Consider the following 18,841-nt stretch of genomic DNA (forward strand, 5'->3'; position numbering starts at 1 on the left):
AATTATCATACTTCTAGACAAGAAATATTCTTAGTTTATCAATTTTGTTGAGTTTCAAATTAGAAAAGGTCCTGAGTTCAATTCTACTTCATCACAATTTTTAACTATACAAACACTTTCAAATATTTGCAAAACAATATGCTAGTTGAGGTTCGAAACTTTGACCTTTTAGAGCAAAATCAAGCATATAATGCACCAAGAGACAATTTATGTCAAGTTGTATTTTTTCCTACTTATCTGTTTCCTCACAACATTAATACATATATTTAGTAAAAAAATTCGACGAGACACCGCTTCGCTAAGAGTGCATACGCCCCTGTTTATATGCCTTGCACGCCACAAATACGAATTAGTCGAGGCCTAAAGAGGACACCCAACTCCGAATTAAAAAAAAAGTGCTAAGAATAACTTAAAATGTTTGTTATGCAATTCTTATCGGGTGGGTCTGAAAAAATTATCTGAAAGAAGAAAACTAAAATTGACAAGTTAGGCTAAGGTTCTTGTACTTCCTATTGACCAATACCAACTATCTGGTTAAGGCCAACTTCTATGGTCGGATAAGGAAAATAAAATTTAAAGCCATAACGACAGAATTAAAAAAGAAAATCAGCAGAAAACTAGTAAAGGCATAATTTATAGGAGTACAATTAGATTTTTGTCCATTTTAATGAAGGAACCAAGGACTTTTGCATAATGGGGCTGATGCTCCTTTTATCAATGCTAAAATGTTCGGTTTACCATTTTGGGTGTGCTTAATTGACACAGTGATTTGAGATGTTCCTATATTAATCTGTGACTTCTCAATCAAAAGGCCTGTGATTTTCAAGATATGATCATTTACAATTTCCTCCTTTTGTATTGTAAATTTGTTATCAAGAAACCGACCTTGATCGATTTTTGCCGAATTTCTAGTAGTGGCATAACGAACTTGTACTAATAAAATCAACCAAAACAAGTTATTAGGGCCATCCCTTTATTCTATGCCGATTCCGGCCAGAGTGTAATTCACTATCTATTACGTCCTTGTTCAAGCTCTTACTTGGACATACGGGTGTTTGGAAAGATTTGAGGGTTTGTAATATCTAAATATTATGATGCGGAAGTTATATGGATGTCCATAAGGGAGGAGAAATAGTTTGGGATAAATTGGAAATATTTAAGAGAAGAAAGGATCTTAGTCGCATATGTTCTAATTTCAAACAAACATATCTTTGAATGTGTAATAGATTGAGGTATGACCTATATATTAAATAAAAATTCTATGAGTCTAGTTTTCAAAACTTCAAATTGTTCGTTATTTCGACATTCCTACACGAAATTATGACCTTTTTACTGAAAGGTAGTAGAGCAGAAATCTGATTCCAGAGAGAATTGCCCAGATGGGACGCCCTGGGGAAAACGACTAGCTAACTTTGGGACAAATATGATAACAATCGAGTCTCTAAACATCTCCCTTGTCACGGCGCCCCCGGGCGATGCGGTAGGCTAAATTTCGACATGTATGACTTTGAAACGCATAAAATAAAAGGGCACTTCTAGGCGAGAAAAAAACCTAGTTATTTCTACAGCATTTTAAAGATGATTTTTGATAGCAAGAACTACCTAGGGCTTCCTCAATCCACCTAAGGTAAGATCCCTACCATAAATTCAAGTTAAAAATAAGAGATTAACGTTGTTTAATACCTTTTAAATTCTAAAACCTAGGTTTCCACCCAAGAATCAAAGAGTTCTTCAAGATCCGAAATTTAGGATTTGTGGAGATATCATTCAAGGTAATTCTTTTGCTCTCTGCTATTAAAGTTAGAAAATTTATAGTGTATAACGATCTTTAGTTCATAAGAATAACAAAGTTCATGGTTAGAATCGATCTAAACCACTTATGGCGGAGAAATACCTAAATTTAGGAGAATAGATTGAAATTATAATTGCGTTAACGGTTTTAACTACTTATCGTAGACTTTCGAGAAGATTGAATACACATGTACGTTGAGAGGAGATTCTTGCTAGTTGATAAGGTAAACTGCGTTTATGATTCCCTAAGTCCAAGGTCAGAAAAGAAAATGCGTACTAAGAAAATTATTTGATAATTAAGGAAGCGCTTAAACGTCCTTAACTATAAATATTAGACAGTTGTTTGAACAACTCTTGATTGCTTAAATGTTAGACTCTATTATTACTTCATGATACAGATTATTTTATAGAAATTGAATTGTCTTGTTTGATGACTCAGTTAGCTCGGAATATCAAAAGTAATTGAATTTCTTGTTTGATTTGATTGATGTTATGACATTGCTTGCTGTATTTAATTCTGATTCAGCTCAGGTTATACGATCACATACGTTTTGGGAGAAATAGCCAACCTCCCTAAGTGTCAGACCTATAGTGGCCGCGATTAGGTACCCTATACTTGTAGGTACTCCATGTCTTCAGATTTATTTGTTTGGGAGAAGTGGCCGATCCCCCCAAGCGTAAAAGCCGCCAAGGGTCAGGGAATGGGCCAGCCATCCTCACACATGCAAGTTCCATTGTTTGTTCAGATTTATATATTTGGAAGAAGTGATCAACTTTTTTGAGTTAAAAAGTCGCCAGGGGCAAAGATTTGGCCAGTCCTTCTCACACTCGCTAGCACGTACTATTGCATGTTAGATAAAATTTTCAGAATAAAAAAATTCAACTATATCAAATTATCAGAACTTGACTCAAATTTCATGTTTCAGTTCAATTTTTAAATTACAGTGTTAATTTATTTAATTGCAAGTTATGCTTATTGCAATCTTATTGTAACTGTTTAGTTCAAAGTCTTATCTTCCATTTAGGGTGTGATAAAAAATACTTGTTAGGTACTTTTGGAGATACTTAGCCTGTTGGGGCGTACTACATCGTATGGAAGGTGTTGAGCCTGTAGGTGATGAAGCTCATGGCTAGATTTCAGACTTTCCATGGATCCGGTAGATAGACTTTGTTGATTCCCGCTAGCAGTACTCGATTATCTTCAAACTTTTAGTTATTTAGATACTTTATTAATTGAGAGGAATGCTTCGAAGACATTGCTTTAGTCTTAGTCTTTAGAGGCTCATAACTGTCATTGATGAGTTAGATTTTCAGACATTAGTTTGCTAAATGTTCATTAGTTATTTTTCAGACAGTTTTAATATAAGAGTTTATTCGTACTTGGTATGTTTAAATAACCTTATTAGCATGTATGGTTAAATAACATGACTTGCTCGACGTATAAGGTAGAGCACCATCAAGTCCCACCCTAATTTCGGGGCGTGACACAAATCTGACTTGGAAGCTCGTTCCCACAACGCCCACGGGTTGGGATAGCCTGCCAGCAATAGGGGGAATTCTCCCCTTCCCTAGTCAAAGACTTATTGGATGTTGAATCTGTTTCATGAGAAGCGGTACGAACATAAATGATATCACCAAGACAACTAAGGTTACTAACTCTACTATTTTCTTTGGCTGAACAAGTATAAACGCTTAGAGGTTGTTTGGTTACAAGAATAAGGGATAATAATTTTCAAATAAAATATAAAATTTATTTTATGGTGCGTTTGATCGAACTTCTATATATGTTTGGCATAAGAAATTTTTGGATTATAACAAAGGAGGACCCTTTGGCTTGATGAGGGTCAAAAGAGCAGGTTAGTGGGGCATACAGTGCACCATCACATATATGGGAAATCCAAAATTCTGTCATTAGTACTCATCACTCATATATTAATGGAGTGAGGTGGAGAGAAAGAGAGAGACGTTATTGGAAATTGAACCCTTCTTCGTTTTACCGACTCTCATTATTCCCTAGACTTTGTAAGCAGAGTAAGTAAATATTTATGGATGTTATATGATGCATGCAGATTTGCAGAAACACAGAAATCAGAAAGACTAGACCCCAACTCCCTTAGACCATAGTCGTAGTTTTTAGCATATATTACTAATGGGGTATTTCAAGCATTGATATTGTAATACTGATATTTACGTCCATTACAAAATATATTGAACTACACTACATGACTAACACGTGCCTCCAACGTATGCATATTGTTAGCTAGTGAGTAAAATGAATAAAGAATTGCCAACTAGATGTAAACTTCACTATATATAGGAATTAGGATGTGATAGCTAGAAATCTAATGCCAAAGTAACTTTCAAGAACTTACACTCGTATATTAAAAAAATACTGGGATAGTACGTATAGCTTGTTCACTACAATATGGACTACTAAATAAATAATACTACTCCCCCTCTCCAAATTCATACTGACACCTTTAGCTTTTCTAGATTCAAACATCTTAATTTTAGCTATGCATTTAATTTGGACATAAAATGTTTTAGTATTTTGAAATAAATTTGTGTATAGGGTAAAATCGGTTCACATTAAATACTCGAATGATAAAGTGACACGTGTGTCATGACAAAAATATCATCTTATGTTTTAGAACTCGAATCTGCGCTCTTAAACCTTAAAAATCTCATTTTTACCCTACTCGATTTGCGTGCACAATCCGGGCAGGTTTTCGGAAAGCTTTTACGTTGAAAACTAATGAAAATAAGAATTTTTACCTTAAAAGTTAATTTTTATGAACTTCGGTCAATATTTTTGGTAAACTGGCCGGATCCGTACTTTGACGGTTCCGGTAGGTCCGTATCAAATTATGGGACCTGGGCGTATGCCCGAAATCGAATTCGGAGGTCCCTAACTTGAGTTATGAATTTTTGATGAAAATTAAAAGTTTGAAAATTATTTATTTTTAAGAATTGATTGATATTTGGCATTGTTAGTATCAGGTCCGTATTCTGGTTTCGGAGCTTGGTACAGGTTCATTATGATATTTAAGACTTGTCTGTGAAATTTGGTGAGAAACGGAGTTGATTTGACGTGATTCGGACGTCCAGTTGAGAAGATATGAATTTTAAAGTGTTCTTGAGAATTTCATTTGATTTGGTGCTAAATTCGTAGTTCTATGTATTATTTTGACGATTTGATCGCACGAGCAAGTTCGTACTTGTATGATATTTTTAGACTTGTGTGCATGTTTGGTTTGGAGCCCCGAGGGCTCGGGTGAGTTTCGGGTAGGCTACAGAGTGATTTTGGAACTTAGAAATTTGCTGGTGTAACTGGTGTCTGTAGCAGGCCTCTGATCTTGCAATTGCGAGATCAGGTTTCGCAAATGCGAACCAAGCAGGTATGGCAATTGCGAGGTTTTTATCGCAATTGCGAAGAAAGCGTAGGCCAGCAGTTCTCGCAATTGCGAATTTATCTTCGCAATTGCGAAAGGGGGTCTGGGGAAGGGCATGTTCGCATATGCGAAATTCTACCCGTAATTGCGATGGGCCAATTGTCGCAAATACGACATACTCTTCGCATTTGCGAAGGCATCGAAAATATGAAGGTTCTCGCATTTGCGATGACTCCTTCGCATTTGCGAGCTTCGCAATTGCGAAGCTCAGGTCACAAATGCGACATCCGCAGCTGATAACTTTGGACATAGACGGAATTTTTCATTCATTCTTCATATTTTCAAAACCCTAAACCTTAAGAGGCGATTTTTCAAAGACCAAATCTTCCCCAAATCATAGGTAAGTGATTCCTAACTCTTTTCTTTCAATCTTTTACATCTTATAATAAGATTTCAACCTAGAATCTAGAATTTTTATGGTGAAATTAGAATTTTTGGGTAGAACTTAGGAATTTCGAAATCTGAGGATTTAGACCTCAATTTGAAGTCGGATTCCAAAACTAATTACATATTCGGGATCAAGGGTGAATGGTAAAAGGATTTTGGTCTGAACCTCGGGTTTTTGACCAAGCAGGCCCGGGGTCGATTTTTTAACTTTTTGGAGAAAAATTTGGGGAATTTAATTTATGCAATATAATTGATTTCTTAAGCAATATTTGATATTATTGAGTCATTTTTGAATAGATAAGAGTGGTTTGGAGGTGAATTCCAAAGAGAAAGCTGTGATTGAGAATTAAGTGGCCTTCAGAGTGAAGTAAGTATTGTGTCTAACTTTGGCTTGAGGGAATAGGTATTGTGTGAGTAATTGCTACGTGTTTTGTTGCTGAATACGATGTATAGTTGAGGTGACGAACATCTATGCGTTGTGGTCGAGTCATAGCATGGGAGTGAAATTCCATTTTTGCAAATTTGTAGTCTTAAATCTGGTGATTCATGCTTATTGTTATTGTTGAAATGTTGGGAGACTCGTATCCGGTTCCACCAAGGTTGATAAAATTGTGAATATTGATTCGAGGTTGAGATGTTAAATTGTGAAAGTAATCATTGATGAAATATTGATTTCTTTGTAAAACTTCTCTCTATCCATTGTTATTGATTCTGTGAATTGTGAGGAAGAGTGTAAAGCACGAAGGGTGATGCCATGCGTGATTTATTTATATGGTGAGGAAGAGTGTAAAGCACGAAGGGTGATGCCGTGCATGCATTATTTATATTGTGAGGAAGAGTGTAAAGCACGAAGGGTGATGTCGTGTATATTATGAGAGGTTTAAAGCCCGAAGGGTGATGCCGTGCATGCATTATTTATATTGTGAGGAAGAGTGTAAAGTGTGAAGGGTGATGTCGTGTATATTATGAGAGGTTTAAAATATGAAGGGTGATGCCGTGTATATTATGAGAGGTTTAATGCACGAAGAGTAATGTCGTGCCGTTCTATTTATTTATTTGGTGAGGTTGAGAGTAAAAGCACGAAGGGTGATGCCGTGTAGTTTTTCTTGCTGTTTTAATTGCTCAATTCGTTTAAGTATTTTCGGTTTAATTTTGTCTTTTCATTATTATCATTATTTATGTTGTATTCCCCAACTGTATGTTCCCTTCCCATTGTTTCTGCGTTATTTCTTTATTTACTGTTGTTGCCACTAGCATGATTGTCCTAGCCTCGTCACAACTTCGTCGAGGTTAGGCTCACACTTACCAGTACATGGGGTCGGTTATACTGATGCTGCACTCTGCACTTTCTGTGCAAATTTTTGATACCGGTTCGGGTTGATCGAGATTTTGCTATTGGTCCGCTGTCCGGAGACAAAGTAGATTTTTCGGCGTTTGCCTACCTTGAAGTCCTCGCCTATATTTTCTGTTCGAATGTTTCTTTTATTCAGACAGTTGTATTTCTTTCAGATTATTACTTGTAGTAAATTCTAGAATGCTCATGAATTACGACTCCAGATCCGGGTGATAGTAATTAATACAGTTTTCTAATATTTCGCACTTATTATATTTCATCTGAGTTAATTATTGTTAATTAATGAATGCAAATAAGGAATTGGTTAATGATTCTTTAACGTTAGCTTGCCTAGCAAGTGAAATGTTAGGCGCCATCACGGTCCCGTCGGTGGGAAATTTTGGGTCGTGACAGTTGGTTTCAGAGCCCTAGGTTACATAGGTCTCACGAGTCACGAGCAAGCTTAGTAGAGTCTGAAGGATCGATACGGAGACGTCTATACTTTTCTCTCAGAGGCTATGAAGTTTAGGAACAATATCACCTCATTTATTCCTTATCGTGCGGCATTGATTTTGCTTGAAACCTATATCTCACATTCCTTTGTATCTACTCGTGTATGACATTGCGCACTCGGTATCAGTTGTGCGTCAACGATTCGTGATGCCGCAGATGAACTACGAGGGAGCCAGAGATACTCAAACATTGCCTCAACGTGTGATTCCGACTGAAGATGCGGACGTATAAAGAGATCACCCAGTGAATAATGTGGGGGGGAGGGGGGGGGGCGACGTACCTTGACATCCGGTTGATTTATACGAGTTGTAAAGGTTAATACGAGTCAGTTTTGGCCTGAAATGTATATTTGTGGTACTGAAAGGTTCTCCCAAAATTTACATGTGTTTAAGGCCTGAGATCTTGTAGAGAATAAGGCTGGGACTTGCGGTATGTCCGCCTCCGTAATAATCTTATACTTCAGTAACAAAGGAGTTAGAGAAACTAACATTAAATTTACAGAAGGTCTACTCAGTGTGGACGTCATAGTTGCGGATTTTGGGGTGCTTCGGAGGAAGCACAGTGGTTGATGAGATTCTGGACTAAGAATTGTTTGTATGGAGCTCTACTTTTGTGATCATTGTATATAAATAGGGGTAAAGTTTACCCCAAAGAAGAATCGAAGAGTATGTTAAGAAATGGGTCAGCTCAACAGTGTTGAGTCAGCATAACAAAAGAAGAAATTGGCCTTGGGAGAGATAATTCTCCACAGGTGTCTGTGACAAGCATATGAGGAGGGCAGACCAGCCAATAGAACACCGCCCACTTGGCTCGGTTCTCAAAAATACTTTTAAAAGAGTTTGTTTCCCGGACTCTCCGTAATGCATTGCGCATAGGGTTTGAATGATTGCGTCAGGTAACCGTGACGGTGTCATAATATGCCATCAGGTTCAATAAGTTAGCCCGTCATATTCCTACTTTGCTTCCTACAGCCAGAGAGCGAGTCCACAGACTTATTAAAGGACTTAATTATGATCATAAAATTTTGTATGACTCGGGAGCTACAAACTGATACTTCATTTTCACTAGTGGTAGAAATTGCCAAGATATTAGAACGTGTTCGGGGTGAGGAAAAAAGGAAACTAAGGAGACCAAGACGTCTCAAGATTCTGGGGGATTCAGTGGATTCTACTCTGCGAGTATAAATCATTATGCCGGGGGCTCGGGTAGTCGGCCAGCCCAGTTCGCACATCGGATTAGTCGAGGTGCTCCAGTAAGTTCTTTTAATACACCACTGACATGTGTTTCCTATAATGGTTATCCCAGTTATCTGGCACAAACTCAATATGAGCAGCCAAACCCGCAAATGGGTTGTTATGAATACGGCGAAACGAGGCACATCATGAGAAAATTGTCCCAAACTTGGGAGAGGCATATTTCATTAAAGCACTCAGTCTACGTGCCCCATTGCAGTTACTACACCACCCACATGATCAGTTAAGGGTGGAGGACATGCGGGTAGAAGGCGTCCTAGAGGTGGAAACCCAGCCATTGTTATATTTGTTTTATGGTATGATGGAGGTCGTTACATCAGATGGTGTCGTTATAGGTACGACCTCGATTTAAAATAAAGGAATAATTTCCTTAACTTGATTCAGTTCTGAGTATCAAGACGAGTCCTCCTATTGTGCTCCACTTATGAGTGAGCTTCCTAATTCTATAATCTACTTATGTGTTTACTTCTGTTGGGAGGTTTTATGGAGATAACTACACCTATCATTCCATGATGGACTCTAATAAGATCTGTGAGGCTAAATGTGCCTTTATGGTACTTATTTCGGTATGTTTTGATGTATTTCCGGATAATTAATTATAAATTATGAATTATATGCCCTACCGGTGTGGGGTTCATTATGTGTTGTGATTTTGTTTAACGAAAGTTATTTAAAAGGAGAAAATGAAAAGTTTCGATTGGCAAGATGTGTATAGAACTTGTGATTCAGAACTGAGGCTCAGGTCCTCGTATTTTAAAATAAATTGATATGTTTAAACTGGGTTATGAGTTGCGGTGGAAGTTATATAAGGACGAGATCCTTGTGATAAAAAAAACATTCTTGTGTTTAAATTCTCCCTTGTGAAAATTAAAATTTGTACTATAGTACTAATAGGGAGTCATGTCTGCTAGGCTTATTTGAAATATTTTTGTATGAAATTCTCTGTGCATACTTGCCAAATTCGTGTTGTAATATTGAGTTGTAACCTACAAGGTAGGTGCCCGCCCAGATGGCGTTAAATGTTACTCGTTAATTCGGGTAAATAATTATGAGGTCTTCATGCCTCGTATCTCGTTATTAGTATTGTGAAGGTTTGAAACGAGATTTTTGTTAACATGAAGTTAATTGACGATTCTGTAATTGATTATGAATAACTATTAAGACCAGATTGACCTAGAAGGGTGCCTTATTTAGATGGTCAGACGAGTGTAAGTTGAGCTTTCAGAAGCTCAAGACTGCTTTGACTACAACGCTAGTGCTGGTATTACCCACAGGTTCAGGATCATATACGGTATATTGTGTCGCCTCTCACATTGGGCTTGGTGCAATATTAATGCAAGATGGCAAGGTAATTGCATATGCGTCACGGCAATTGAAAGTTCACGAGAAGAATTATCCCGATCATTACTTAGAATTGGCAGCCATTGTTCATGCACTGAAGATTTGGAGGCATTACCTCTACGGTGTCTCGTGTGAGGTATTTACTTATCATCGTAGCCTTCAGTATCTGTTCAAACAAAAGGATCTTAATTTGAGGCAGAGAAGATGGTTGGAGTTGTTGAAAGACTATGATATCACCCTTTTGTATCACCTCGGAAATGCCAATGTGATGGCCGATGCTTTGAGTAGAAAGGCTGTGAGTATGGGCAGTCTTGTGTATATTCTGGTTGGTGAGAGGCCATTAGCTGTAGATGTTCAGACTTTGGCTAATCAGTTCGTGAGGTTAGATGTTTCGGAACCCAGTCGGGTTCTAGCTTGCACAGATGCTCGGTCTTCCTTATATGAGCGCATCAGAGAGCGGCAGTACGATAATCTTTATTTACTTGTCCTTAAGGACACAGTGCAGCACGGTGATGCCAAATAGGTTGCTATGGGTGAAGATGGGGTTCTGCGAATGCAAGGTCGTATTTGTGTGCCTAATGTGGATGGGCTTCATGAATTAATTCTTGAAGAAGCATACAGTTCCAGGTATTCTATTCATCCAGGTACCGCCAAAATATATCAAGATTTGCGGAAACATTATTGGTGGAGGAGAATGAAAAAGGATATAGTTGCATATGTAGCTCGGTGTATGAATTGTCAGCAAGTTAAGTACGAGCATCAGAGACCTGGTGGTTTGCTTCAAAAGTTAGAAATTACTGAGTGGAAGTGGGAGCGTATCTCTATGGATTTTGTTGTTGGTCTCCCATGGACTCAGAGAAAATTTGACGCAGTTTGGGTCATTGTGGATAGGTTGACCAAGTCAGCACATTTTATTCCAGTGGCAGATACCTATTCTTCAGAGAGGTTAGTTAAAATTTACATTCGTGAGATTGTCCGCCTTCACGGGATGCCCATGTCTATTATTTCAGATCGAGGTACGCAGTCTATCTCACATTTCTGGAGGGCTGTACAACGTGAGTTAGGCACGCGGGTGGAGTTGAGTACAACATTTCATCCACAGACAGACGGACAGATAGAGCGCACTATTCAGATATTGAAAGATATGCTCCACACTTGTGTTATAGACTTTGGAGGTTCTTGGAATCATTTCTTGCCACTTGCAGAGTTTGCTTAAAATAATAGCTACCAGTCGAGCATTCAGATGGCTCTATATGAGGCATTATACGGAAGGCGATGCCGATCGCCAGTTGGTTTGTTTAAACCAGGAGAGGCTCGGTTGTTGGGTAGCGATTTGGTACAGGATGCCTTGGATAAGGTCAAGATTATTCAGGATCGACTTCGCACAGCTCAGTCTAGACAAAAGAGTTATGCTGACCGTAAAGTTCATGATATTGCATTCATAGTTGGAGAAAGAATATTGCTCCGGGTTTCACCTAGGAAAGGTGTAATGAGGTTCGGAAAGAAGGGCAAGTTGAGCCCTAGGTATATCGGACCCTTTGAAATTCTTGAAAGGGTGGGTGAAGTAGCCTACAAGCTTGCATTACCACCTAGTTTATCAGCGGTTCATCCGGTGTTCCATGTGTCTATGTTCCAAAAATATCATAGTGATCCATCCCATGTGTTAGATTTCAGCTCTGTCCAGTTGGACAACGATTTGACTTACGAGGAGGAGCCGGTGGCAATTCTAGCCCGGCAAGTTCGCCAGTTGAGATCAAAGAGTTACCCTTCAGTTCGAGTGCAGTGGAGAGGTCAGCCTATTGAGGCAGCTACTTGGGAGTCCAAATCCGATATGCAGAATAGATGTCCCCATCTTTTCACCAGCCCAGGTACTTTTCTATGTCCGTTCGAGGACGAACGGTTGTTTTAGAGATGGAGAATGTGATGACCCAAAAGGTCATTTTATGTTTTAGAACTCAAATCTGCTCTCTTAAGCCTTAAAAATCTCATTTTTACCCTCCTTGATTTGCGTGCACAGTCCGGACAGGTTTCCGGAAAGCTTTTACATTGAAACCTAATAAAAATAAGAATTTTTGCCTTAAAAGTTGATTTTTGTTGACTTCGGTCAACATTTTTGGTAAACGGGCCCAGATCCGTACTTTGACGGTCCCGGTAGGTCCGTATCAAATTATGGGACCTGGGCGTATGCCCGGAATCAAATTCGGAGGTCCCTAACTTGAGTTATGAATTTTTGATGAAAATTAAAAGTTTGAAAATTATTTATTTTTAAGAATTGATTGATATTTGGCATTGTTAGTATCGGGTCCGTATTCTGGTTCCGGAGCCAGGTACAGGTTCATTATGATATTTAAGACTTGTCTGTGAAATTTGGTGAGAAGCGGAGTTGATTTGACGTGATTCGGACGTCCAGTTAAGAAGCTATGAATTTTAAAGTGTTCTTGAGAATTTCATTTGATTTGGTGCTAAATTCATAGTTCTAAGTGTTATTTTGGCGATTTGATCGCGCGAGCAAGTTCGTATGATATTTTTAGACTTGTGTGCATATTTGATTTGGAGCCCTAGGGCTCGAGTGAGTTTCGGGTAGGCTACAGACTGATTTTGAAACTTAAAAATTTGCTGGTGTAACTGGTGTCTGTAGCAGGGCTCTGATCTCTCAATTGTGAGATCAGGCTTCGCAAATGCGAACCAAGCAGGTATGGCAATTGCGAGGTTTTTATCGCAATTGCGAAGAAAGCCTAGGCCAGCATTTCTCGCAATTGCGAATTTATCTTCGCAATTGCGAAGGGGGTCTGGGGAAGGGCATGTTCGCAAATGCGAACTTCTACTCACAATTGCGATGGGCCAATTGTAGCAAATGCGACATACTCTTCGCATTTGCGAAGGCAGCAAAAATGTGAAGGTTCTCGCATTTGCGATGACTCCTTCGCATTTGCATTGCGAAGCTAAAGTCGCAAATGCGATATCCGCAACTGATAACTTTGGACTTAGACGGGATTTTTTATTCATTCTTCATATTTTCAAAACCCTAAACCTTAAGAGGCGATTTTCCAAAGACCAAATCTTTCCCAAATCATAGGTAAGTGATTCCTAACTCTTTTCTTTCAATCTTTTACATCTTATACCAAGATTTTAACCTAGAATCTAGAATTTTTATGGTGAAATTAGGATTTTTGGGTAGAACTTAGGAATTTCGAAATTTAGGCATTTAGACCTCAATTTGAGGCCAGATTCCAAAATTAATTACATATTCGGGCTCGGGGGTGAATGGGTAAAAGAATTTTGGTCCGAACCTCGGGTTTTGACCAAGCGGGCCCGGGGTCAATTTTTCAATTTTTTGGAGGAAAATTTGGAGAATTTAATTTATGCGATATAATTGATTTCTTAAGCAATATTTGATATTATTGAGTCATTTTTGAATAGATAAGAGTGGTTTGGAGGTGAATTCCAAAGAAAAAGCTGTGATTGAGAATTAAGTGGCCTTCAGAGTGAGGTAAGTGTTATGTCTAACTTTGAATTGAGGGAATATGTATTATGTGTGTAATTGCTACATATTTTGTTGTTGAATACGATGTATAGTTGAGGTCACGAGTATCTATGCGTTGTGGTCGAGTCATAGCATGCGAGTGAAATTCCATTTTTGCAAATTTGTAATCTTAAATCTGGTGATTCATGCTTATTATTGTTATTGAAATGTTGGAAGACTCGTATCCGGTTCCACCAAGGTTGATAAAATTGTGAATATTGATTCGAGGTTGAGATGTTAAATTGTGAAAGTAATCATTGATGAAATATTAATTTCTTTGTAAAACTTCTCTCTATCCGTTGTTATTAATTCTGTGAATTGTGAGAAAGAGTGTAAAGCACGAAGGGTGATGCCGTGCGTGATTTATTTATATGGTGAGGAAGAGTGTAAAGCACGAAGGGTGATGCCGTGCATGCATTATTTATATTGTGAGGAAGAGTGTAAAGCACGAAGGGTGATGCCGTGTATATTATGAGAGGTTTAAAGCACGAAGGGTGATGCCGTGTATATTATGAGAGGTTTAAAGCACGAAGGGTGATGCCGTGTATATTATGAGAGGTTTAATGCACGAAGGGTGATGTTCTACTTATTTATTTGGTGAGGTTGAGAGTAAAAGTACGAAGGGTGATGCCGTGCAGTTTTTCTTGCTGTTTTAATTGCTCATTTCGTTTAAGGATTTTCGGTTTAATTATGTATTTTTATTATTCTCACTCTTTATGTTGTATTCCCCCACTATATGTTCCCTTCCCATTATTTTTGCATTATTTCTTTATTTGCTGTTTTTGCCACTAGCATGATTGTCCTAGCCTCGTCACAACTTCGCCGAGGTTAGGCTTGACACTTATCTGTATATGGGGTCGGTTGTACTGATGCTGCACTCTGCACTTTCTATGCAGACTTTGATACCGGTTTGGGTTGATTGAGATTTTGCTATTGGTCTGCTGTCCGGAGACTCAGAGTAGATTTGTCGGCGTTCACAGATCTTGAAGTCCTCGCCTATCTTTTTTGTTTTACTGTTTCTTTCATTCAGACAGTTGTATTTCTTTCAGATTATTACTTGTAGTAAATTCTAGAATGCTCGTGAATTGTGACTTCAGATCCGGGCAGTAGTAATTAATACAATTTTATGATATTTCGCACTTATTTTATTTCATCTGAGTTAATTATTGTTAATTAATGAATGGAAATGAGGAATTGGTTAATGATTCTCTAACGTTGGCTTGCCTAGAAAGTGAAATGTTAGGCGCCATCACGGTCCCATCGGTGGAAAATTTTCGGTCGTGACAACATGGAACCGGGGACAGATGAAAGATGAAGCGAGTGAAAACTAAGACCGAGGTCAACAACTTCAGTTGACATCGGGTAAACCCCGAAGGGAACATTATCAACGAGAGCAAACAAATACTTGTCACCAGATGACATTCAATGAAGAATATTCCTCAGTATTAAATACACATCCGTTATAGAGAATTTTGGTATTCATGACTTGCCGTTACATATTCATTGATGGCCCCCATTATTGTCATTTAAGAGGGGCTTAATCCTAGGACCTTGTTCCCTAGATATAACTATGAATAGTGACTTCAATAACCATTGTAACACACGAAAATTCTGACAAACACCTTCGGGAGCCTTGCTCCCGGAACCCAGTTGTCTGCTACTTTATCTCGATTCCAACGCTAAGTCTTGTATTTTATTTAATTTATTTATTATTTTGGGATAAAATCGATTTGCTTGTCTATAAATCATACTATAAATTTAACTGTACTATTTTACGGGTAAATAATTTGGAAATTATATAAAAAATAATATAAATTAAATAAGTAATAATTTAAAATATTTAAAAGGAATATAAAAATTATGCTCAAAGAATTGGACTCTCAAAATTCTATTGGGAAGGGAAGAACAATCATGGTAACAAGGGCGAATCTATGTAGGGGATTAGGGGTGGTATGGCACCCCGACGCTCGGATAAAATTTTATTTATGTGCTGATATTTTACTCGAATATTGTATATAGGAAATGAGAGTCACAAAGTGACAGTGGGTGCCACTGCTGAGCTGCCAAATTGCCACGCGTGGCTCAGGATCTAAAGTCAGTCCACTCCCACGCTGGTGGTCTTTGTTCTCTTCTTAGTTCCTTTTTTTTTTTTGGTATTTCCTCTCTTTATAGAACCTCATTTTTATTATTTATTTAGAATTATATATTTACTTCCTTTTCTCATTCTAGATCTTCAAATTTTATGTTTATGTGATTTTAATCATTTTCTTTTTTGATCTTCAATAAAATATTTTATCTACTCTTTTTTTATATTTGTTCTCTTCTAAAATCTATTTTTTTTATTAGTTTTGTGTATGTATTCTTGTTACTTTACATTTATTTTTTAGAGCCAAATATTACTTTGAAATATTGAATGAAAGTTATTGAGCCGAAGGACTATTAGAATTAGAAACACCAAGGTAGGGGTAAGGCGCAACATATTAATCCTCCCAGAGTCTACTTATGGGATTATACTAATTTTGTTATTGTTGTTGCTGTTGTTGTTGTTGTTGTTGTTGTATTCATTCAACGTTATATTTTCCTTGATATACAATTTTTTTAAAGTGATGGCATCAATAAACATAATATTAACGGCAAAGGTCCAAATATACCCTTATACTTTTAAAAATGGTCTAAGAATACCCCTCATTATACTACTGGATTATTTATACCCCTGCAGTCATACTTTGGGTTCAAATATATCCCTCATTTAAACGGAGGGACACGTGTCATCGTCTCGTTGGCCAATTCTAAATATCTCCTAATTAATTAAAAAGACCCATTACCCATACCCATACCCGAAAAGTAATTTTCTAAAGCAATGGTTTTTTGTAAAATGAAAAAAATGAAAAAAACGAAAAAAACTAAAATATGTTTTTTACTAAAAACTGAAAAAAAAAGAAAATATTTTTTTCTTCAGTTTTTACAAAAAGACTGCTTTAAAAAAAACTGAAAAATATTTTCTAAAATAATATTTTTGTAAAAAGTGAAAAAAAACAACTGAAAAGTAATTTTTTATTTTAATTAAAAACTGGAAAAAACTGAATTTTTTAAACTAAAAACTGAAAAAAAGAAAATATTTGTTTTTTTAGTTTTTACAAAAATATTGCTTTAGAAAATTACTTTTTAGTTTTATTTTTTAGTTTTTACAAAATAATTTGCTTTAGAAATTATTTTTTAGTTTTTTTAAAAGCAATAGTTTTCTAAAAACTGGAAAAAACTATTTTCGATTTTTTCAGTTTTTAGTAAAAAACATTTAGCTTTTTTCCAGTTTTTACAAATATATTATTTTAGATAATTGGTTTTCAGTTCTTTTTAAAGCAATTGTTTTTTAAAAACTAGGAAAAAAAATATTTTCGTTTTTTTTTTTCAGTTTTTAGTAAAAAACAATTCAGTTTTTTTTCCAGATTTTACAAAAAAAAAATTGCTTTAGAAAATTACTTTTAGGGTATGGGTAATGAGTCTTTTTAATTAATTAGAAGATATTTAGAATTGGCCAACAGGACGATGACACGTGTCCCTCCGTTTAAATGAGGGGTATATTTGAACCCAAAGTATGATTGCAGGGGTATAGATAAGCCAATAGTATAACAAGGGGTATTCTTAGACCATTTTCGAAAGTATATGGCTATATTTGGCCCTTTGCCGTAATATTAATCTAGTTACACGTAGGTTGAATAGGTGTTTGCTAACTTAAATTTTATTTTTATTTTATGTTTTGATTCATATTTAATAGAATTTGAATTGAGAAATTAGATCGAATTGGGCAAAACGTATTCTGTTTGGTGATTACGAATTTATTTATGCACCAAAAATATGATAAAATGAATTGAATTATTTTAAAATGGATCGGATCGAACCGAACTAAATCAAAATGGGTTTAACCGACTAAAATATACACCCTAATTCAATATTCTTCGCTACTGGTAGGTTTGCATTAAAAATAGTGACAATCGTTAGGGGTGGAGCTAGAGTGCGGAGAGCGGGTTTAGTCGAACCTAGTAGCTTTGATTCGAACCCTATATTTATTTTAAAAACTTCATTGAATATGTATAATTTATTAATTTAGAACCTAGTAACTTAAGGCGATTAAAATCTCGAACCCATAAGCTTGAAATTTCGACTCTGCCTTTAGTACCCGTAGTCATCAAATTCTAAATCCGTCTCTGCATGATAATGAATATGATGATTTATGGGTTAGTCGCAAAAACCAAAATACACTCTCTTTCTCATTCATCATTAACGTGCCACGTGAAATTGCTACATCTAATTCAAAGGGAACATGCCTTTATAGCCATTCATGTTTAGTTTCAATTTATGTGAACTTGTTTGGATTTTAAGAGTAAACAATTAATTTTTTTACCGTGATTTTTTATATTTTTTTAAATATTTTAAATCATTAATTATTGTGACTAATAATATTTTTTACCTAGTTTTATAAAATAAAAAAATTATTTCAAAAATCGAAAAAATTCTATATCTAAATGCATGGTCAAACTTAAAAAGTTTGAATCTCGAAACTGTCACGACCCGAAAATCTGACCCTCGGAACCGTGATGGCGCCTAACATTTCAATTGCTAGGCAAGCCAACGTTTGAACAATTTAACCATTTTAAACAGTTCAAATTAAATAATAATAAAGAAACCAAAATAACTGAAATAAAGTACAGAAAAAAATAACAATTGAAATATCTAATAAAGCCCCGAATCTGGTATACACAAGTACACGAGCTACTAGAATATTACAAATAAAGGTCTGAATAAAAGTAAAGTTGTCTAAAAAAAAATACACAGCTAAGATAAAGGAGGAGGGGACATCAGGGCTGTGAACGATGAGCAGTTGTACCTCAAGTTTTCACACTGACAGTCAACCCGAGTAATCTATTGTCCGCCACTGGGACCGACTCCAAACTCTGCACAAGAAGAGTAAAGTGTAGTATGAGAACAACCGACCCCATGTACTCTGTAAGTGCCGAGCCTAACCTTGACGAAGTAGTGACGAGACTAAGGCGGGTCACTTATAATATAACCTGTACGCAATATAAAATAATGACAGGAAAGGAAATATGAAAACGAAATAAGGCAGTTAACTTAAGAAATGACTCAATCCTCGAAGAAAACCAATAAATGCTAGAATACCAATCCTTAGAGTCTCATATGAAAGTACTGAAGCCAACACATTAGAATAAGGAATAGAAACACATAAACT

The 18,841-nt window shown here is 36.6% G+C and overlaps 1 long non-coding RNA gene across 1 annotated transcript; it reads left to right on the plus strand.

The window, feature by feature from the left end:
- The first annotated feature begins 1,544 nt into the window (after positions 1 to 1,544).
- LOC107809905 (uncharacterized) lies at positions 1,545 to 3,170 on the plus strand. The gene is made up of 3 exons (XR_001653516.1): positions 1,545 to 1,627; positions 1,705 to 1,772; positions 2,841 to 3,170. It is a non-coding gene; the product is annotated as an uncharacterized LOC107809905 (long non-coding RNA).
- The last annotated feature ends 15,671 nt before the right edge of the window (positions 3,171 to 18,841 follow it).

This window comes from Nicotiana tabacum, chromosome 2 (assembly GCF_000715075.1).
Source record: "Nicotiana tabacum cultivar K326 chromosome 2, ASM71507v2, whole genome shotgun sequence".
NCBI lineage: Eukaryota > Viridiplantae > Streptophyta > Magnoliopsida > Solanales > Solanaceae > Nicotiana > Nicotiana tabacum.